Source organism: Trichosurus vulpecula, chromosome 6 (genome assembly GCF_011100635.1).
Source record: "Trichosurus vulpecula isolate mTriVul1 chromosome 6, mTriVul1.pri, whole genome shotgun sequence".
Taxonomy (NCBI): domain Eukaryota; kingdom Metazoa; phylum Chordata; class Mammalia; order Diprotodontia; family Phalangeridae; genus Trichosurus; species Trichosurus vulpecula.
Window position 1 is genome coordinate 52,381,730 of NC_050578.1, and position 23,969 is coordinate 52,405,698.

Consider the following 23,969-nt stretch of genomic DNA (forward strand, 5'->3'; position numbering starts at 1 on the left):
CATATTCTCTTTCATGCCTTTTCTACACAACCTCTTTATTTCCAAACAATATGCAAAATCCAGATCCCAAAGACAAGTTGTAAGATACTGGCCCCATCCTTCAGAATTTTGCCACCTTGTTTGTAGACACTGCAGCCATGTGTACAGGCATTAGGATGGTGTGGAGAGGGCACCAGTATTAACCACATCAAGTCAACTACTCATGTGTGTATCTACTTGCTTTCATGTGTTCCATTTCTCAGTGGAACTCATATAGGAGTCACATGGGTGAAAGAGAGAGAGGGAAGGGATGGGAGGAGAGAGGAGAAAGGAAGGAGGAGAGAGTGAGAGTGGGGGGGGGGGAAGAGAGGAAGAGGATGAAGAAGAAGGATTTTTTCAGCATATGTGCTATTTTAAAAAATACTGGCTCAATAGGTTAGCATTTCACACTTGTGAAAACAGGCCTGCACCATTATCTACTTAACCAACCCCTTCTTCCCCTTTAAAAAAAGAAAATAGAGGGACAGCTAGGTGGTGCAGTGAGTAGAGCACCAGCCCTGGAGTCAGGAGGACCTGAGTTCAAATCTGGCTTCTGCGTGACTAGCTAGCTAGCTGTGTGACATTGGGCAAGTCACACAATCCCAACTGCCTTGCCTTCCCCCCTCAAAAAAAAGAAAAAGAAAATAGAATTTAGTGCATACACCAGAAATACAAATCACACATGCATTTGTGGAAAGAAGCTGCCAAAGTTTTCACATTTGGCAATGAAAGAGACACAAGACATGCTCAATGATATTGTCCCCTCTGCAACAATTAAAACAATATCTATAGTCATGAGGAAATTGCTTTAACTGAGGTCTGCTCTATTGATTATCAGTGCATTTAGCAATGAAACAGCAGCTATTGGGCACTTTCTAATATGTTTTAGCTCTATTCATTACATGGGAGCATTATATATGACCAGCACAGAGAGAAGACAGGACATTTCTTCTAAAATCAATGCCAATCCATACCAAATGCTGAATATCTTGGGCCCATAACTATGTATTATTTGTTTTCCACAGAAACTATGGTAAGAAGGAACAAAATATCAAGCCTTCTTAATGGAAAGATTAAGGGAGTTCCAAGACCCAATTCAGTCTCTGCTTTCCTGAGTTTTTCTTTCAGAACTATGACTAGGACAGAGTTTGCCTCTTAGCAATTCTAGATAAGTTTGCACTGTTTGGGCCAATTTAAACCAGAGTGGGTGGGTGGGGGGGCAGAAAGACAAACATATTATTCCTGGGCCAAAGCAAAGAAAAAGCTAATCTCTAAAGCCTAGGATTTATATCCTTCCCTTTTGCTGAGTAATGTTATGAGATTAGTTGTACAGTCTCTTCCAGTCCTAAGTCCTATAATACTTAGAGTGTATTTTAATTGATGATAAATTTAAAATACTTTGAATTGTGTCAAAATGGTGGCAGCACTAAGTGAAAAATAAGTTTTAGCCCATCTTCAGTTAGTTCTTCTCTGACTCAGTAGGAAATTTAGTTCTGTCAAAGTGAGCCAAGCTTATGCTTCTGACATTTTGTTGATTGATCAAGGAGAGACTCCTTTAGTAGTTTTCTCCAAATGACAGTAAACCCAAGTGCTGAATGGCTACCACTTAATTTCTCTGGGCCTGTTTTCCTAGGACATCTTCGAAAAAAATATTTGGATTTGATGATCTCTAAAGTGCCTCATCTTCCGATATTCTATTATCATAAATGCTTTTTTGAAGGAGGGTTGGGTGGCTAGAAGAGGTGGGAAGTTTGCTGTCCTTAATCTCTTTAAGAAATATCCTCTAATTAAATGAGTATTCTAATTGTTCACATCATCACATTTTAAAACTCCTGATTATATACAATTTTTAGAAAGCTAATATAATTACCAAAGTTCTACAAAAAGGTGGTGGTTGGGGGAGGGCACTAGGAAAACTAGTAAACCTAACTATGGCTATGCTAATTCTTATTTTTTTGGCAGGGGAGTTCAGGTAACAATACTTTTGTTGCTGACTTGCTGCAGGATCAACCAGAATTTTCTGCAGCCATAACCCAAAGGATATTAAATCAGACCAGCTCCTGGTTCTGATATATTGAGATAAGCAACCATAAACTAGGTTAATAAACCAGGAATTGGAAATCTTGGCTACAATGTTTTCAGACTCTTGAAAGTTGCACTCTCCCAGCTGTTACATAAGAGCCCACATGGGACTTGTAGGATGTAGGACCGTGTTTGTAAACAGTGTAGCCATGTGCATCCTAACCACGTGCCACGTGGGGCAAGAGAAGAACAGAAAAGTCCAAATAGCAGCAAGAAGAACCTAATTTTGCATCAATGAACACAATAAATTTTCTTAAAAGGCAAAGAGGGAAGGAAAGATATAGGAGTATAAAGATTATTTTTTTTTATCATTTGGAAAGCATTAATGAGAGGAATAAGTGGATTCCTAACTGCACTTTATCACCTTCCTTTTTTTTTCTTTTTGTCCTTTTTAGATCACTCACCCAGTGAATGTATTATAGATAATCATCTAATTCAGGTTAAAATAATTTGCAAAAACCCTGTAATAATGACTTATGATTTAATAGTTTTTCTTCCACAATCTGTTTCTTATGTTATCTTGCTGATTATTGTTGTTGTTGTTATTTTGACTAGGGTCAAAGGGTAAAGATGCCAAGTGGTAACTGCCATTTGTTTGACGAATGATTAGCTAAGACTGTATAAAATAATCTCATACTCAAATATGGTATGTAACATGTTGAACAAGAATTACTTCCCAACAATTCTGGTGGTGGTGATGGGAAGGGGAATGCCACTTTCTCATGAGTACTGCAAGAATTTTGTTAGCCTTTCATGTTCATAGGCTCATTTTTCATAAATGGGGACAGTCTGAGAGGCAACATGTCTAAAATGAGACATGCTTTTATTAAGATTGCCACTATTCGCATTTTTGCCCATAATATAAAAAAAATTAACCAGATGTAAAAGAAGTTTTCACATTCATATGAAAAATTCCCTCTGACTATTGGTAAGAGAAAGGTTTTTAGAAAGCTATTAGTAAACGGGGTATAAATTATAACCATAGTGCGGAGAGTAAAAACAAAGTTCACAGCAGTAGTGCAGTAAATTCACCTCTGGAAGTCGACAAAACCAAGGCCACACTTTTTTGGCCACACTAACCTTAAATTGTATAATTATATATCATTAGATGCAAGAGGAGGGGATGGCAGGGAAGAGGGCTGGAATCATGCTTTACAGAGTAAATGCTATCAGCACCCAAGTCTCATGATAAAGTCAGCCTTCTCAGCAAACACACATATGCACAATAAACACCTTGTCTATTAAAGAGATGTCATTAGTAAAATGTTTGCCAGCTATGACTCTTCTAAAGCCATTATCTCCACCCTAAGCTACAACACAGTAAAGCAACTATCCCTAACTTAAAATACAACATTCAATATTACTTGCTCTAATTTCAAGTTCTAGGTAAGACTATAAGGTACACTGAAGGAAAATCTTGGTCACTAGGGGAGTCTGTTTGGGCAGAGACAGAAAAGCTGAAACAAAGCTAGAAATGATTTACTTTGGCTACTAAAAATACCAAGCATTTGGTTTTATCACAAAAAATTCAGCCAAATCTCTAAGAGGTGCTTATTTTTATGAAGTAGACAATTAAGCAAAAGGAGTGAAAGAAAAGGGTTCTCACTCCCCCCCCCCCAATTTGAATAATATCCATTTGGCATAATACTTCCCTTTTCCATATTATTGTCATTGGTCATTTGGGTCATCTAAAGAGAGAATTTATTTTAAAATTCATTATAATATGGAAATCAGTTTTTAGAGTAGGTCCTTCCCATTCTGTAAACTAGCCAAGCATTTTATAAATACTCAGAAACTGCCAAATTGCATTTGTTTTGATATGCACAACAAATAAAAGAAGCTGTCATTTATTATGAAATTGCAGTAGAGGCAGTGAAGTAATTTTTTTCTTTCTTTAATGCGGTAACTTTTTTTTTGGCTTATATAACACCTGAGAGAGTTGTGCATCCACTGGCAAGTGTAAGAGACTTCAAACAAGAACAAAATAATATTGAAAGAAGACATTTATTAAACACTCACACACACACCACTGAATACAAAGAGCAAAGGTAGGGGATAGGATGAGGGCGTGGTGTCTTTGCAGTCTCCAGTACTTTGCATCAAAAGAATCATAAGTAATAATTAAATCATTGTGTGCTGTGTGTTCTTGTACCTTGATGCAAGCAGAAAAGAAAAACAGGAAGAATAAAAGAGCAATGTAGATTCTGATTGCCATGTTCTTTGCTAGCCTTGCACCCTTATTTTCATTTCTCCCTGCCTTCCTTTTCATCATCAGGGAGGCAAGCAAGAAGGAAAGAAAATATTGTAATTAAAAACACCTCTTAAGATTTGGGTACATAGCTTTGAACAAGATTTAATGTAGACATGTAAATACTAGACTATTTTGTCAATAAAAAAGTAATGATGAAGTAGTTTTAAGCAATTTCTCATGAGGCAGGACAATAATTAAAGTATTACAAAAATGCTACAGGAAAAATTGTGACAAATTTGAAAATGGCAGAAGCAGCAATCTGGAAATATGACTCTCTCTCTCTCTCTCTTTCTCTCTCTCTCTCTCTCTTTCTCTCTCCACCCCAATACATAGTGTCTTATGACTACAAACCCTAGATCTATAAGCATAAAATATAATTCTGCTGCCTATTGACTTTTAGGCACAAATTCTCTAACCAAGAAAGGAGCATATCTAATTTTTTCTCCCCTTGAGTATGCTGAATCTTATACTTCATTCATTTGTGGAAAGTGAATGTAAAAATACCAGCTGACATCAAAGATTCCTAACTTACTTGAAACTAGAACTCATCTCAATGGGATTAATAGTTCAAGAAGTCAAGACAATGAGAGTCAAGACAATGAGATTTAAAATTCCTGGCATGGCAGAGAAGAGTCAAAAGGTACTTTGCACTCAAACCTGTTGGGCAACTTTTTGAAAATCCCATAGACTAAGGCAACTGAAGAACTTCATACGGATGTATTTTCCATTCTATTGCCTATAAAGATTGTGTAAAACCCAATTCTAATAAAACTAAGGTTTCAAAAGAGAAAATAGAAGGGAGAAAAGTAAGATCATGGAACTATTTCTCTTATAGGAAATGCTGAAACTCTCGATTTTTAAAATATTCCGTTTTAAAAACATGTTCCTTAAAACAAGAGATTATTTTAGATTTTCAAATATGCCATGGAACATTCTTCAGTGAGTGATATAATTGAAAAAACCTTGTGTTTATAACCATTCACTGAAGCCAAATGCTTCCAGAACAGACATTTTGAAGCATTTTTCAAAGGATTTTAAAATAAAAATGACAACAACAACAAAACTTTAAGACTCTTCTTTTAATTCCACTGCATGATTGTTTCTAGACATGGTCCTAATTTAAATTTACATTAATGGCATGAATGCAGACTTTCATTACATACACATTATTATAAAACAAAAGGAGACTTTGGCATAAAACAAAGCTAGAAGTTTTAGCTAAAAACCTCACACATAAAATTTCTCTTTATGCAACCAAAATTCAAATTTCCTAGTGTCCCTAAGGATACCTACTAAAATTTTGCACTTTTGACTTTCAACAGCTCATCAAAACTCTGGTCTAGTGTTTATAAATCCTATTGCTATGTGTGTGCAACCACATGGCAAGCCAAGAGCATCCTGACCTAAACATTTCTACACTTGGTAAGTATTGGAATCGCATAGACCACTAGATCACCAGCCAAATCCATTTTCAATATTACTTCACTTCTCTTCCCCCCCCCCCCCCCAGAACTCCTATGGTTGAAATAGAACTCCATTTGCTCAAGTACCTTGAAGATGATTTATAATTTTGATTTTATGAAGTAAGACTCAATAGCATCAGGTGAAAACATAAATATGTAATCAAATCAAGCAAGCACTTCTGGCTGTCATGAAACTTTCTTTTCTCTTTTTTTGAGAATAAAATCATTTTTTGGTGAACAAATCAGGAATCTTGAGGATTTGTAGTTGTTGAACATGAAATTTCTTAGATTAAGTGTGAAATTTTTCAGGCATTGAAGTAAGAATCTAATTTTGTAAAGATGTTGTTTTGAACATAGGCTATATTACTTGGAGTCATTACAGAAGGTCCAAATTATTGATTATGCATTGAAAGATTCCATGCAGTTACACAGACAAGAATGTTTCATCAGTTATCTGATCCGATACCTACTAAATGCATAACCTCATGCAGTTACAAAATGCATCATTTTGAACATTAGCAAATGTTTTGAACTTAACAGGTTTCCTATGTGCAAAGAACTTTAACCAAACGATGGGTTATACACCAATGTGTATTTTTGGAAGGAAAGAAATCATAGCCATATAGCTAAATTTTTGTGGACAGTAAGAAGCTATTTCTCCCTTTAAAAAAATAGCCTAGCACAAATAATTAAATATTTGCTTGATTTATTTCTATGAAAGATTTCAATTTAAAGGATTTTTTTAAAAGGTAGACATCTTACATGATCTACAAACTCAGTCAATCAAATATTTGTTGACATCTAATCTGCAGAGTGCTGCACTCAATACAATGAAAGAATTTAAAATAATGCTACATGAGGGCAGGCACTTTCTCATCTAAGAAAAGAATCTTTTGACACCTATTAAATTATAGAATGTACTGTATTTTCAGTAAAACAATTTTTGACCAATTATGCTCATCTTAGTTCATTTTCTAGATTTTCCTTTTCAGGTCTACTTGCAATGCTTCCTTTTTTTTTTTTTTTTTTTTTTTTTTGGAACTGTCAGTGAAATACTGGGCTTTGAACTTCCTAAAATGTAACACACCATTACAAAACCTTAAAAAACAAAACCCTGAGATAATTGAAAATTCCTGATATTTTACATGTTTCTCTTTTGAAATCTGAGACATTTAAATACTCGCTTCTGGGCAAGTAGAAACACTGTAGCTGAGAAAATTTACCTTTTGGGATTTCATTTGAAAAGGAACCTATCTGCATTCTTCAAGCCAGGAATTAACTGCAATACAGAACAGAATCAGAATCATGCTGGAATTGTGATGGATACCCAATTCTGTATTTGGCTTTATAACAAAATGTATTCTCATGCATTCTTTCTCTGTTACTACAAGACCTTGTTTTCCCCTTTTCTAAAATCTTCTCCTCACACCACATACAGAATGGGCAGAGATACTGTACAGCATTTTAAAATGATGTCAGGCTTCATTGAGCACTGGCAGAGAGCCAAGAGAGCACTCAGAGATTTGGACCAAGTAAATACTGTATATTTGGCGAAATCATTTGTGGCCGTGTTCTTCAGCATAGCATCCAAGATAACCACCAGCTCTACTTGAAACTTGGCAATTTGACTCTACCACTGTTAAGGCTCCAATTGTAAAAGTTGGCTTGCAAGATAGCTTGCTGCTTCTGGCTTTGGTGTTGCTACCACACTTAAAAGCTACTGTGTAGGCCTGGAATAGTTGGGAAAGGGTTTATTTTGATAAACCAACACTTTACAGCTGAAGTTTTAGCATGCTACCATGACAAGAGGCTGTTTAGCACATTGTTTTCCTTCCTGACAAAATGAAGAAGTTTATTACTGAAAATGTAGATGGCTGGATAAGCCCTATTCAAAGAAATTAACATTGAACACTTAAATAAAAACAAAAAAAATAAAAAAAGAACCTATCAACTTTACTACCTCAAAAAAGTGTTTCTGAGGCTATCAATGTCAATACTCTTTGATGACCATACTTTGAAATGTCAGGTTGGCTGGTATGGTGGGAAAAACCCTGGGCTTGAAGTGAGACAATCTGGGTTTCAATCCCAGCCCAGAAGATGACAGCTGTGTGGACATTGAACTGAGAAGCAATGTAAGAGAGTGGAAAGGGTACTCAAGTGGTAGTCAGAAGACTCCCTGGGTCTCATCCACAAGTTGGGGTAGGGTTGGTGGAGAAGTGGATTAGATACTATAAAATCACTTCCAGCTCAAAGCTTCTACACTTCTTTGTGATACCTGGGTTTTGGGCCAAGCTGTGACCTCTCAGAGTCCCAGCTCCTTCATCTGTAAAGTAGGGATATTAATACCAGCCTCACTGTAGGATCAAGTGAGATAATGTGTGTAAAGTGAAGAGCTTTTTGAATGAAAATTGTAGTTGCTACATTTCAGGATGCAATATTTCCTAGAAAATTTGAGCTTTTGCTAGTTGGAAATACTTGAAATACAGGATTGTCTAAGCATCTTTGTAATGAAGACAGACAAAAAAGGAAGGGGGGTGGAGCTCTTACAATACTGACATGTGAATTACAACATGGAAATAATGTTTGGCAGCATAGGTAGAGGAATTCTACCATGGACAACTGAAACCAAAACATTTAAATGACCTATTTCTTTCATAATGCAGTTCCAGTGCCAACAAAGGACCTTGGAAATCTGTCATAAAAACTCCTCAGCAGGTGCACGTTCCTAGTTCTTTAAGTAATGTTGACATAATATCTAGGACCATGCCCCCACTCCCATCAAAATAACAGGCTTCCCTCTGGCTCTAGGACAGGCAACAACAAAATGCCAGACTCAGCTACAATGGCCAAACAAATTTGGCCAATTTTCAAATCAGCAAAGCCAGTGTGACTTTTCTTACCATAGTTCATTGATATTACATATTAGCAGTTAGGTCAACAAAAATATAATACACAGGAAAGTTCTAGTTACAACGTGACCTCTTGTTAACTGCTCCTCCCTTGTCATAAAAACTAATTTTCTCAATAGTTTTTCACATGGAGTAATACTAACTCTATTGATCATATTTTTTTTTGGTAACATGTAAAACACAGCAACTGTCCTGCAGATATCTTGAAAGGGGACAACAGGGGACAACTGAGGCAAGGTTTCCAATGGATAGCTTATTTTGTATATGATGATTTGAAGAATTTATCAATGTTTACCACACAAAACATAAAGTGTGAATATTTTGTCCAAAGTATTTGAGCTCTCCCTCTCTCTCTCTCTCTCTCTCTCTCTCCCCCCCCCCCCTTTATCTATAAGGGGCACCTTATCCAGGATCAATTAGTGAATGCTTTCAGCATGAAATGAACTGCATAAAATAACAAGAAAATCTGAGTTTGATGACAGGACAGGAGCAAATCCAGATGTCCAGGCTCGAATTTATCCAAACCAGATGGTTGTGCATTTATCCTTTTCATTTCAGAATAAAGAATCTATTATTAATAAGCCAAGTGGAGGGAAAGTCCCACAACAATTGAAAAGTTCTCCAAGAAAATTGCAGGTATGTCTCAAGACTAAAGGAACCATCAAATTTTAGGAATTTAGGAAGCTTATAAATTCCATTGTAGTAATTAACCATAGTTTTCCTCTACAAAGGGAATGTTACTAATAGTCATGCTAAAACCAAAGTAGCTATCACCACTTCTTTTAACCCTTATGTTTGTTTTTCAAATCAGTCTCTGAAGTCCCTAAATTATAATTAAATTCTGCTGGGTTTTAAAAAGGATTTCCCCCCCACCCCATAAGTTGTGTTTATCTTCTGTAGATATGAACTGCACCCAGCCCTTTAATCTGAGAGAATCTTCTGTATATATGTCAGTCATTGTTTCAGCAGAATTTACCCTTTTCTTGGAGATCATAACAGAAGGACTTACAAGTGACGGACAAACACGGACAAACACCTTTGTGTATTTAAGGGGATGTATGTTAGTTACTTCACCTTCTGATCAGAACCAGAGCAGTATCTTTCAGACTTGAGTTTAACATTCTGACCCATAATCATTAACACCTCTGATCTGAATGACTTTTACCAAAAGTCTTCCTCCTTTTATAATTCACAGCCCCAGTGAAAGTGCCCCCATGAAATACACAAGCAAATACACGAGGAACCCACCCCACCCCCATCCTTTGCAGTATTTCAACCTGCCATTAAAATGTAAATGTAATGGCCTCATTAGCTGGTAAACAATACCCACTGGTTCCCCTTTTTCTTTTGGGCTAAAGACAATGTCTCTTCTTCTAGGCATTTCCAAATGTCCCGGTCAAAAACATTCACAGGGACCCTGGTCTTCCTGGCCTCTATCCTAGACCATTCATTGTTTAGTCAGACTAGGTTTGTCATTTGCATGCTATCCATGATGGGGAAGGAAATGTGACTTTGGGTTTTAAATCGGTAGATACATGTTAGAGTACTCTGCTAGGCTATACTCCACAACCTTTGACTTACACAGGGGCACATGTGAAAATGACTTACTAAATTTTAATGAAGTAATTGGGGGACGGGAGAAGAGGTCACTTTCACTAAGTCTTAAGCATTGATTGAGGAGAGAGAGGACTGAAATGTTAATGAAAACAAATCCTTGTAGCCAAATGATTTTTAAAAATAGCTAAGTAGGTTTTGAACCTTCTCCACTAGACTACCCAGCACACATTTTTTTTTTTTCCTTATTAGAGTCTCCGAACTCTACAATCACATTAACACAATTTTCTTCGCAACACCACGGGGATGGTCCCAGTGAAAAGATTCGGTAAGATGACCAAATGTGTTTCAGATGGGGGGGGGGAGGGGGCAGGGGAAAAAAAAAGGAAGGGCCTGCTACAAATCTTCTTTCCACTTCTCTCTTTCTCCCCTAGGATTGGGTTTCATTTCCTTCAGTGCCCCTGACCTTGCAGTTTCAAACTCTACAATCTTCTTCTGCCTCCCCCCTCCCCCCACCTTTCTGTCTCCCCCCCTCCCCCCTTCCCCTTTGACTGCGCCTGCCTTTGTGTCTGCCTGTCACTTACCGGTGAACCAAATGAAAGCTGATTCAGGAGCAGCACAAAGCCAGCAAAACAGACTTTCACACACAAATTCTCTCACACGGATTCTCCAAAAGCTGGACGGCGCAGCCGGGGAGCATTGCTAATATATCTATCTGGGGCTGAGAAGGGTGGCTTTTGTTGATGCTGGTGGTGTTGGTGGTGGAGGTGGGAGTCAAAGAAACTCCAGTCTGATATCTCACTCAGCACCTCCATAAACCTCCTCAGACTTGAAAAACCCAACCAACCCCTCGAAAGGTCTCCCGATTCCACCACCTCCAGCGTGCTTTTTAAGAAAATACACTGTGAGTGAGGGGGCGAGGGAAAGGTGGAAACCGATAAATGCAAACCACCCACCAAAGAGAAAAGAAAAAACACCCCTATCAGTAGTGGCTCTAGTGTGTAGTTTTCAACAAGAGGCGAGTTTACACACTTACACTTACATAATGAGGGGGGGTCGTGGTGGTATTAAAGGGAAAAGTAGCACGCTTCCCCTCCCCCTAAACTTTTTTTCTTTTTTGGAAAGAAACAAAGAAAAGGAAAGAAACACACACACACACTCACACTTTACTGTAACTAAAAAAGCCAGGGTAGCCTGCTGCTGGGAGACAGGACAGTAAGTTAGTTTTCTAGGGGGGCGACACAGGCAGGCAGGAGGGGGAGAGGTGACACGGGACTGCAGGTTTTTGGGGGGAATTTTTGTAAAACTATTTGTCAGCCATGTTGAAGAGGCTTCAGTAAATTCTGAAGCTTCCCTCTTCCCTCTTTACATTTGGAGGCTGCCACTGAAGGCTTTGCTCGCCAGCACCCCGAAGAAGCCCGACAGACACGGAGGGGAGGAGGAGGAGGAGGAAAGGGAGAGTTTCGCGGCAGTAAGAGAAGCGCTCTGACCTCTTTTTTTCTGTCCCCTCAGCCTTGCAGAAATCCAGCAGATGCAGCCGGGGCTCCTTTCTAACAAATCCTAAAGGGCAGCCATCTTGCTTCCTTCTGCTCCTCTACGAAAACAGCCTAGCCTCCGCATCAATATTCATAAGGTAGTTTGACGTCTGTTCTCATCACTTGATGAAACCTCCGTGTTGCTGGTCTGCAGAGCCGAGGGAGCGGACGTGACTCGCATGCGAACCAACGGGTCCTTTAAGCGCGCTCTAGATGCTGCTGCTGCTGTATCTGCTGAGGCTGCCTTCTGTGCTGCTGTTGCTGCTCATATCTGCCTCTGTCTCTGCTGCTGCTGCTGCTGCAGCTTCTGCTTGCTCACAGCCTGCCTTCTCCTCCTCCTCCTCCTCTTCCTCCTCCTCTGTTGCCGCCGCGGCTGCTAAGGAACGCTCGGTCCCGCTGCGTCTCTGCTGGCCGGCTTGGGCGCTGTAAATCAGTCCCCCCCTGAGGGGCTTCCTACACAAAGACTAGCAATATTTTTGGGTGCTGTACAATAGGGCGAATAAGTGCAAGAGAGGGCTGCCCTAAAGCTATGGAGTGGAGTAGGAAAAAATAATGGGCATGGATGGCTCGTGTGTGCGTGTGTGTGAATGTGCATGTGTGTATGTGTGTGTGTAAGTGTAAGTAACTCTCCTGCTGCTGCTACTGCACAGCAGTTTCACTGTGATAGATGTGGCCGAGAGAATTCACTCTTGTACGGTACTGCCCCGCTTCAGCAGCCAGGAGGAGGAGGAGAAAGGAAGGGAGGGTTGGCGGAGGCATGTGTCAAAGGGAATAATTATGCACTTTTTCTTTAACTAAGGACTTCCACTCCCCCTTCGGTCTCCACTTCCTTCATTTACATGGACACACGCTTTACTTTTTCTTCTCCTCTCTCTCTCTCCTCCTTCGTTTCCCTTCACTTTAACTTCTTTTCAACAAAAGTCTTCCCCATCACCCCCGCCTCAACTGAAAAGAGTCTTTTAACGTAGGCTCTAAAGTTTTCAGAATTGAGAAATAGTAGCCATTTCCCCCTTAAATCGAGTATGGTTCACCTTCTGTTTACTCTGACCACGTGAGCTATGAAGGTGAAGGCAAGAGTTCTCCTAGTAAACTAAGATTTAACCCTCCAACCTCCACACCGGTGCTTTTGCTCCACATCTACCTTTAAACCTCCACAGGACGTTTTGTGAACTTGTTTTATTATTAAAATGCACCTGCCCTTTCAAAAGAAAACCCTCCTCCTCCTTAAACTCGAATTTTGTGGAAATTTCCATCCTCAAATAAGTAATGGAGATTCTAAAGTCGAGAAACTCATTGTCTGCTGAAGCAAATTAACGACCAGTCACTTCTGCCTGGCTTTTTGAAATCTAGACCTAGATTTTTCCACACACGTGAGTTTTCCTTCTCTATTGCTGAGTAGTCTGTCTTGACTTTTAGTTTTTCTTTACTAGAAAAATGCACCTTTTCATGAACATTTTCACTTCTGAATGTTTCATTTTAAGATGAAGTAGAAGACAGCGTACATGTAGATCATTATGCTAAATTTTAAAATATTTGTTTCTTTAATAAGTAATTCACTTGGTGCTCTTTGCAATAATTTACCTTTAAACCTCCACAGGATGTTTTGTGAACTTGTTTTATTATTAAAATGCACCTTCCCTTTCAAAAGAAAACCCTCCTCCTCCTTAAACTTGAATTTTGCAGAAATTTCCACCCTCAAATAAATAATGGAGATTCTAAAGTCGAGAAACTCGTTGTCTGCTGAAGCAAATTAACGTCTTCCTGTGCCCAAATCCTGAGCCAGGGCCTGGCATATAGTAGGTAATTAGTAAATTCTTGTTTGTTGATCAAAGTAAGTGAAAAGATTTTTGCATTATGTATTGTAAGCAAAAAGCATCGTGACAGTGCTGTTTCTTTGAATGCATGGGATCCAAAGTAGTTCATATGATAATAGACTTTGGTCTTTTCTCCTTTGGAAATAATTTGTCATGCAGTGTTTTGGTTCAGTTCAATTCAACAAACGCTAAAGCACCAACTATGTATAATGCCTTGTATTAGGGGCTAGAAATGCAAAGATGAAAAATTACATATCTTCAGTTGTTAGAATATTACAATGTAATTGGGAGAGGGATCAGGGTATGACAATATACAAAAGCATATACATACATATATAAATTATATGTGTTTTATATAGAAATATATCATATGTAAAAGTCATATATATGAATATAATAAAAGGTAGGGCGTGATGATGGCAAATGAAAATTCCATATTGCTCCAAAATTTTGAAGAGAGGCTTCCTGGAGGAGGTGTCACTTGAACTAGGCCAGGAAGGAAGGAAGGAAGAGGGGGAGGGAGGGAGGAAAGAGGGAAAGAAGAGCAGGATATCAAGTGGCCGAAATGTGGAGAGATCATATTCCAGACAAGGGAGATGGCCTGTTAGAATACACAGAGGCCAGAGAAAGGAAAGGGAAATCAAGGAATCGATAATACTCCAGTTGGGATAGAGTATAGAGTGGTAAGTAGGGGTAATGTTAAACAAGACTTGAAACAGATTGGGTCCAGACTATTCACGGTCTTAAACTATGAAAATATTTCGTCTGTAGAAAATAAAGCCAATAGTGACCCTGGCCAACTTTAAGGACTTTGTTGGGATTTTGATTGTTTCTACTTGAGAGGCAGAATAAGGCTGTGAAGAACCATTGGGCTGAGTTGTTCAAGATTTCTAAACTCCTTATATTTCCCCATGAAAAGCCATATCTCCTTCAGAATCCCCATTTCTTGTTTTTTTTTGGGGGGGGGAAGGGAGGGCAATTGGAGTTAAGTGACTTGCCCAAGGTCACACAACTAGTAAGTATGTCAAGTGTCTGAGGTCAGATTTGAACTCAGATCCTCCTGACTTCAGAGCCGGTGCTCTACTCACTGCACCACCTAGCTGGCCCTAGAACACCCATTTCTATTGGAGGTGCCACCATCATCCTTTCAAGCACTCAGATTCCCAAACTTTGAGTCATCTTGGCCTCTTCCTTAAATCCAAAATCCATTTTTTCTTTTTTTGTTTCAACTTTTATGTCACTCACATCTATCTACTCTCCTCCCTTCCCCTTAGTCAGACACTTGTCACTTGGTTTATTGCAAGTCTGCAAATGGGTTCCCCTCCCTCCAGGCCCCCCCCACCCCGATCCTTTTCAGTCTATCCTTTCCTAGCTGCCAATTGATAAAGCGCATATGACTACATCACTCCCCCATTCCCCCCTGGGGAAAAAAAACCTTCAATAGCTTCCTATTTCTTTTCGATTAGAATGCAGGCTGGCATTTAAAGTCTTTTACAATCTGGCTCCCTCCTACCTTCATTCCCAATTGATTTCATATGTGTGCTTGCTTGACACTACTTTGTATAGTCTTTGTATTTACTCGTGTATTTGTGTCCCCTTGGTAAATCTTGACTTTTGTCTCTGTGTCCTCAGCACACAGTATGATACTTAATACTTGAATTGACTTGACTTGATCATTCTTATTTGCCTGGTTGCGTCTTCTTTGTACCCTCTGGGTAATAAGAAGCCCCTTGGGATTTTTGAGTGTGCACTGGTATGGGTGGACCTGAACATTAAGAAAATGAACGTGAGAGCTGTGCAGAAATTACATTGGAGGGGGAAAGAAGTGAAGACAAGAAGATGAATTACAAGGTGGACAATATCATCTCCCTGGGGGAAGAGGAAATGAGAGCCTGAAAGAAGGCAGGAACAATGGGAGTGGAAAAGATGGGATAGATGTAAAGTATGGAATCAAATTGGTAGGACTTGACAATTGGTTTGATGTAGGAGCATGTGAAGAAGGAAGAAAACTCCAAGATATAGCCTAGGTTTAGAGCTTAGGTAACTGGCAAAATATATGTGCAGTCTGTGTAATCAACAGAAATGCAGAAATTGGGTGGAGTGGCAAATGACGAACTCAGTTTTGGGGCATATGGAGTTTGAGGTGCCTGTGGGCAATTGTAAGTAAGGTGAACTTTAGTGTAGGTAAGGTGGATTTTAATGTGTATAAAGTGGATTTTTGTTATTATTTCTTAGAGTTCAGTTTCCCAGGATCTGTGGCCATAACAATCTCTGTTTCCCAAGTATTAGATATGAGTTCCCAAGCTCATGGTTCAAAACATCTCTACCACGCTTGCACAGCATTATATAAAGATAAATAATATAAACGTGTGCTAAAACTGTAAACATCCACTGCCACTGTGCAGTGAGATATAGGGATGGGTGATCTAAACTTGTGAGGCTATTGCTGGCAATATACCTTCTTTGTCCGATGCCCTGTAAAACAGGTGGTCAGTGGTCAGTGAGTTGGGGAACCTTTATGGTTCAATGCACAAGCTAGGACGCTGTGCACCTTGATCGGCCCCCATTAAGGCTTGGGAGGGGGGAATCTGTGTTTGCCTCAACCAGCCCCCATTGAGGTTTGAGGGGATTTAGGGAATGCACAAGTATTGCCTGTCTTGACTGGCCCCATCATCCAGAAGGGTGATTAGGGAATGCTGTAGGAGTTTGTAGTGCTTCCGTAATCAGCAATACTGTGTTCGATAAGACTAGACTAGAATAAAACTTATTATTAACCCCTTTGAAACTCTCTTTCCTGTCTGACCAGATCAAGAGCAAACCTGTTAAAGGCTGGAGTCCAAGCCTCCAGAGCCTCCTGTGTATTATCTGTCAAACAGCAATCCAGGCACATAGCTGATGTGCAGTAGGTATTTGGAGGCTCAGGACTAGATTAATGGGGAGAGATTAGGACTGGATATATAGATTTGGGACTTTTGTACACATGAATAGCATTTTTATCTGTGATGCTTGCTGCCTTGTGACTTTGAACAAGCTGAATCTCTCTGAGACTAAGTTTTCTCACCTGCAGGAAGAAGGGATCGGACTGGATGGCTTTTGATGCAACTTCTAGCTCCAGATCCTATAGGAAGTTGCTCCTTTCTATATCTGATTGGCATTTCTGTGAAATCTTGGGAGGAGAGAGAATGCCCAAAGTAGAAATTATAGAAAAAGAGGAAAAGAGTACTGGGAAAGACAGAGCCTTGAGGAAGCATCTATACTTAGAAAGGAAGGGGGTAGAAGATGAATCAGTGAGACAACCTGAGAAGTACTTACCAATTGTTACCATCTGATATATTTGAGGGTGTACTTCGGGATTTAAACTGACAACTTTCAAAGGCTATTATCAATACCAGCAATTCTATAATTTCTAAGAGTTGTCTTCATTTGGCTAGAGACAAATGAGCTTGCTATGTGCCTTTTTATACTTGGAATAAACAGAGGAAAGATACTATATCTGCATATATTTGTTTATATTTACATTTTCCTTTGGCTATTTTTATGGGGGGGTGGTGGTGGTGGGATAAGATCCTTAGTCTCCTCTTTCTCATTTCATCTTTCAAATAGTTTTCTTCTGTAATAACAGGTGTTTCTAGTCCATCTAGAATCTTATCTGGTTTGCAGTTGGGGTTTCGCAACAGGACTCAAACCCTTTCTTGCCAAATTTTTCTTCTCTTTCCACTTCCGCACAAATCACCATGACAGTGTTAATTTAAAGGAACATGCAGTGCCCCTAAGTCATCCCTATGCTGACTTGTTAACAGGTTGTTGTACACAGTAGGAAAATAATAAATATTTGTTGAATGAATGAATGAATAGAAAATAACTGAAATTTTGAATAATTATTTTTGCTCCACAGTTTTACAAACTATTTCTAAATTGCCTTGGGTAGTGGAGAAAAAAGGCTACATTGTATAAAATCATTGTATATTGACTCATGCTTTCCCATGTATTTTACTAACCTCTAAACCCTTTTCATTCAAAGTGTGCATTCTTGGGATTCTTCCTTCTCTAGGTGTGGTTAGTCTATTTTAAAATATAATTCACTGTTTTAACAACAGTCTACTATAATCAAGTTCCTCACAGTCTTACTAAAAGCAGAGTACTACTTTAGCAAAGGGGAAGCCCTTCATACTCAGATGTTTCCTTTAGTGAATACATTAACATGTTTCCTTTGGTGAATACATGACTTCTAGATTGGGTAACTGACTTGATCAATGTGGGAACCCACCAGTTAAGCCAGTGACCCAGTGACTAGTGGGAATGCCACTTGTATTAGTCTCCCAAACTGTCCCTTTTCATTTACACATATCTAACAAGAGTATCTTTATAATGCATGTTTCTTGTGTTTGCAGGAACACTTTAGTAACAGATGTAGATAATCTCTTCTTCCCACCTAAAAACGTAGAAAAATGCTAGTAAGGATTGTTTTCTTCTCTTCTATAGGATAGTAAAAGGGGAGGGAGGTCAGGGTCTAAGTAGCTCTTAAATAATTACATTTCTTAGAGCAACAATAATAATAATTTCTGTGCCATACGTTCTGTTCTCTCCAGTCTTTGACAAGAGATTTCTGAAGTATGACATACTAAAGATGTTTAGAGGACATTTGCCCTTCATACAGGATATCAGCAGTTGCTTTGAAGGATTTGTGGGCTTGTTTCTTTTTTCTGGTGGCAGCAGTGTGTACAATGTGAGAAAGCATACTTAGAATGGGTCTCCTTAATTTTCTTTTTAAATAGCTCAATCTTTTATAGATTTATTATTATGGGAATTTTAAAAAAAGCTGGGGCATACAACATATTTAAGAGGATTATGATACTGTCTTAACTCAACATTTCATTTCTGTTTTATTTCTTCTGATATTATTTTACCTAGTGAGATTGGCTTTATTTCTGTATGCTTTAAGAAAGCAAGAAAAACATCTTGAATCATCCAAAGAAGAAAAAACTTTTAAACTGTGATCCTTTGAGAGAAAGCAGAGTAGTTTGCCATATGTTTCAATCCATTCCTTGGGATAATGCTAAGTTGGTAGTATCCTTTCTGAATGGCTGATAGTTAGATTATTCTGGAAGATGAAAGTAAAAGATATAATGTGAGATAGTGCCACATTATGTACAGTACATTCATCATTTATTTATTCAGTTTTAATAGCTTGCTGTGTTCAAGGTGTGGTGGCAAGTACTGGGGACACAAAGGCAAAATAAAGAATGGTCTCTTCTCAAGGGACTTACAATCTCCTGAGGGTGGTGAAAGAACAGGATGGAATATTTATGCAGAGAAATGAATACAAGATAATTTCAAAAGGGAGAGTATTAAAAATTGGGATTGGAGGATTATAAAGAAAGGTTTTACTTACCCCAGCTTGCCTCAATTTCCTCATCTGAGGAAATTTCTGGAAAAGGAAATGGCAAATCACTCCAGTATCTTTGCCACGAAACAAAGAATCAGAAACAACTGAACAAAGGTAGAGATGAGGAGGGCCTGCATTGAGGTCCGTCAGTGCACAGAGAAGGGAGCAGAAGAGGCTATATCAAGCCTGGGAATAGCAAGAAGATCAGCTGGTCTGGAGCATAGAATGAATCAAGGAGAATAATGTGAAATAAGTATGGAAAGGGCCACTGTAGTCTGCTTGGGAAGGGATTTAAATGCCAAGTTGATGAGTTTATTAAAATCATTATTTTATCCTGGAGGCCGCTGAAGATTTGGGAATGGGAGAGTGACATGATCAGTCTTGTGCTTTAGGAAGAATTTTTTTTGGGGGTATGGCAGCTTTGTGGAATACAAATTGGAAAGGGAAGGAGATGAAAACAAAAACATTCGTTAGGAAGCTAGTTAATAATAACTTATTTTTTTTCAGACATTTCAGTCATGTCTGATTCCTCATGACCCCATTTGGGGTTTTCTTGGCAAAGATACTGGAGTGCTTTTCCATTTCCTTCTCCGGTTCATTTTACAGATGAGCAACTGAGGCAAACAGGGTTAAGTGATTTACCCAGAGTCAAATAGCTAGTGGGTGTCTAAGGCCAGATTTGAACTCAGGAAGACGAGTCTTCCTGCCTCCAGGCCCAGAATTCTCTCCGTAGCATTAATTTTGCACTTTCAGGTTTACAAAACACTTTACAAATATCTCATTTTATCTCCACAATAACCATGGAAGGTAAGTATTATTATCACCCCCATTTTGCAGATAAGAAAATGGAGATTATGTAATTTGTCCAAGGTCACATAGTTAAGTAAATGTCTGAGGCAGGATTTGAACTCAGGTTTTCCTGATGCTAGGACCAGTTCTCAATCCACTGTACCACCTAACTGCTTGTTTCTCTTAGTTTAGATGACAAAACGAAGGCTTGAGCTAGGGTGATATCCATGTAATTGTAAAGGAGATAAGTGGAAGACATGTTGTTGAGGTAGAATTGGTAAGACTTGGCAATTAATTGTGAGTGGGTGGTGGGGAATATGAAGAATTTCTAAGCAGAATACCGAGACTCATTAGAGGTAAATAGAACTCTAAAGAATCCTTTAGGAAAGATTGCAGTTCTAATAGACGATCCTCAGAACCTTGTGGTAGCCACGTTCTCCCTAGATTTATTTACTCATGAATCTTTTTTTCTTGTACTCCATTCACACTTACCCTTTCTTACTCCGATAGACTGCACATTTGAGCATTTCAGTTACTAATTCAATAAAGAGGGTTCACCAGTCCCCTGGGCCAGTAGCAGTTCAGTTGCTACTGCAGCTTTTTAGATGAAAAAGTACACATCTTAAACAAACAAAAAAAATGCATGAATGAAAGAATGAATGATGGTACAGGTCTCAGATTTGCTTTTGAATGTCAAAACAGAATTGACCTTCTAACAAATGGGTCAGTATTAGAAATTTCTAGCTATAAATAAACAAAAAAAAAGCACATCTCCCCTTTCCTTTTAATAGTTACTAATGATTAGGGGATGGTTTCCTCTTTCCTAGGTTTCCTACAAACCAAGCCAACAAGCATCTATTAAGCTGACTATGTGACAGGGTCTGTGCTAAGCTCTAGGGATACAAAGACAACTTTTCCCTCAAGGATCTTATATTCTGATGGGGCAGCTAGATGTAAGCAGCTTGGTATATATAAGATTTACAACAGAGTAGACAGAAAGCATTTTAAGAAAGGAAGATATTAGCATATTGGGTGGGGGAAGTGGTGGGACCAGAAAATTCCTCCTAAGATTAGACAGAATTTGAACTGAGTTGTAAAAGAAATTTGAGATATCAAGATGTAAGGGTAGAACATTATAGGCATGGGGAAAAGTCAGTATAACATTTAAGAGGCTCTTTAATATAGAGACAGTGTGATATAGTGGATAAGGTTTAGCATCATCAAGTTGTTCATTCATTCAGCTGGATCCAATTCTTTGTGAACCTGTGCACCATACCCTCCATGGGGATTTTCTTGATAAAGATACTGGAGTTTTTATTTTCTTCTCCAGAAGATTAAGGCAAACGGAGGTAAAGTGACTTTCTCAGGGCCACACAACTGGTAAGTGTCTGAGGCTGGATTTGAACTCAGGTCTAGTTGACTCCAGGCCTGGTACTCTATCCACTAAGCCATCTAGCTGCCTCTATTTTTTTTAAAGCCTACAACACCTGGTATTTACATGTAATCTCTTATCCAAATACTAACCAGACCTGATCCTGCTTAGTTTCAGAGATGAGACTGAGTACATTCAGGGTGGTATGGCCTTAGACATGTCAGGAAGACCAGGGTTTAAATCTTATTTTTAACACTTAATAGCTACATGCCCCTGGACAAGCCATTTATTGTCTATGTGCCATTGGTAAATACATCTTATTATAAAAATAACTATTATAAAAACATAAAAATATAAATATATAAACATAAAATATATAATATATAAAAATAAATATAAAACATAAAAATATGTAAGAACTATCATAAAAATATATATACATATCATATAATATCTATATATTATATACACATATACATACATACATATACGTACACATGTATATATTATGTCTTCTTATGCCTTACTTCCTGAACATGGGAGCTATCCCCCATGCCTGGAATGTTCTCCCTCTGCCACTCTGCCTGATGACTTCACTGGGTTCCTTAAAGTCTCAGCTAAAATCCCATCTTCTACTGGAAGCCTTTTCTAAACCTCTTAATTCTAGTGTCTTCCCTCTGTTAATTATTCCTTATATATCTTGTATATAGCTTGCTTTGTATATATTTGTTTCCAATTGTCTCCCCATTAGATTGTAAGCTCCTTGAATGCAGGGTCTGTCTTTTGCCTCTTTTTGTATCCCCAATACTTAGCATAGTGCCTGATACATAGTAAGTTTCTAATAAATTATTGATTGATTGATATACGTGTGCATATATGCATTTATGTATATATGTATATATGTGTATACATAACATATATATGTAACACTATATAGTGTAAATGTATGTATGTATACACATTATATATACATGTACACATACATATATACACATACAGATACACACATATACATATTAATAGATAAATAGTAAATGAGAGGTAACTTTCCCAGAGGGAAGAGGCTAGTAGTGGTACAAGTAGTTGGGGGTAGTGGTGGGGTTGCCAATGGCCTCTTGGAGGAAGGGGGATTGAATTTGAGCATTAAAGCAAACCAGAAAACCCATGAAGTGGGGGTGAGGAGGGAGAGTAACCCAGGCATAGGGGACTGCCAGTTGAAAGGCATGGATTTAGAACAAGGCTGGGGAACTTGTGTCCTCAAGGCCACATTTTGCCCTCTAGATCCTCAATGTGGTCTTTTGACTGAGTCTTGAGTTTTGCAGAACAAATCATTTTATTAAGGAGATTTGTTCTGTGATGATTGGATTCAGTCAAAGGGCCACACTTGGGGACCTAGATGGCAAAATGTGGCCTTGAGGCCACAGGTTCCCCACCCCTGAATTAGGAGATGGTATTATGTGTAAAGAATAGCAACATGGTCAGCATTGTTACATAATATAGTATCTAAAAGGTAGGAAAAAATATGGAAAGAATGGACAGGTTAGAAGGCACTAGGTCTTAAAATGCTATAAAGGACAGAGGATTTAATATTACATGCTGGAGGTAAATAGGAGAAACTAAAATTTATTGCGTAGGCAGGTGCCTTAGATCTGCACTTTAAGAATATTGCTCTGGTAGCAGAACTGAGGATAGACTGGAGTTCAGAGAGACTTGAGACAGGGAGAGCAACCAGGCAACAATAATCCCACCATGGGGTGATGAGGGCCTACACCAGGCCGGTGACTGTGTGAACAGAGTGAAAGGCCATATATCAGAAATAGATTGCTATTGTAGGAGTTTATTAAGTTTGTAATATATTTTTAAATTTTCCTATGCAGTAAGGAAAACAGAAAATTCTGTAGAGATGAAGAAATAGGTATAAATGTTGACAGTTATTTATTTCATAAGCCTTTTTTCCCCAGTAGTCCTGCTATCCAACATTTTTTCCTATCCATTCAGAGCTTCCCTGCTTCCAGATGAATTGGAAATTGAACTTTGAATGTCTTCAAGTTTTCCTTGCCTCTAACGTGTAATACACAAAGGTCTGGTCTGGTCCAGCTACTCTTTCTATTTCAGCATTCTGTAATGTGATTTCTAATTCCACATGTAACACATCAGGGACTGAGATGTTATGTCCAAATGTGATTGCTCCACTGTCATTGATGTTTGTTGTAGTTTGTTATAAGAATGTTGACAGATCTTTTCCATTTTCCCTCTCTGTTATCCTTATAGTTTCATCATAAAATGCTCTTCTAATGATCTGGCTCAATAGGATGTCATGGCAAGTTTTCTAAAAACTCTTCCCCTGCTCCCAACCTTAATCTCTCACTATTTCATGAGCAAATACTTCTTGAAATCTGCTGCCATATTTCTCTAACTTGGTGTTTGGCTGCCATGTTTTCCAAAGAGGTAAAGGATTTGATTGTTTAAATAGTTTCTAGGGTCTTTTGGCCTTCTCATTGATGTGACTGCATTAGGTCAGTTAAACTTCTATAGGACACGGTGAGGCAAAGTCAAGATGGAAGAATAAAGGCAGCAAACCAGTGGAACTCTCCCAATATTCCCCTCCAAGCAACTTTAAAATAATGCCTCAAATAAAATTTTGGAGTGACAAAACCAACAAATGGTCAGGGTGAGACATTTTTCCAGCCTAAGACAACTTAGGAGATCTTCAGGAGAGGTCTCTGACATTAGGATGGTAGCAGTCCAGAGCACATGCAGCACCAACACTAGCAGTGGACCATGGAGGGCCATGAC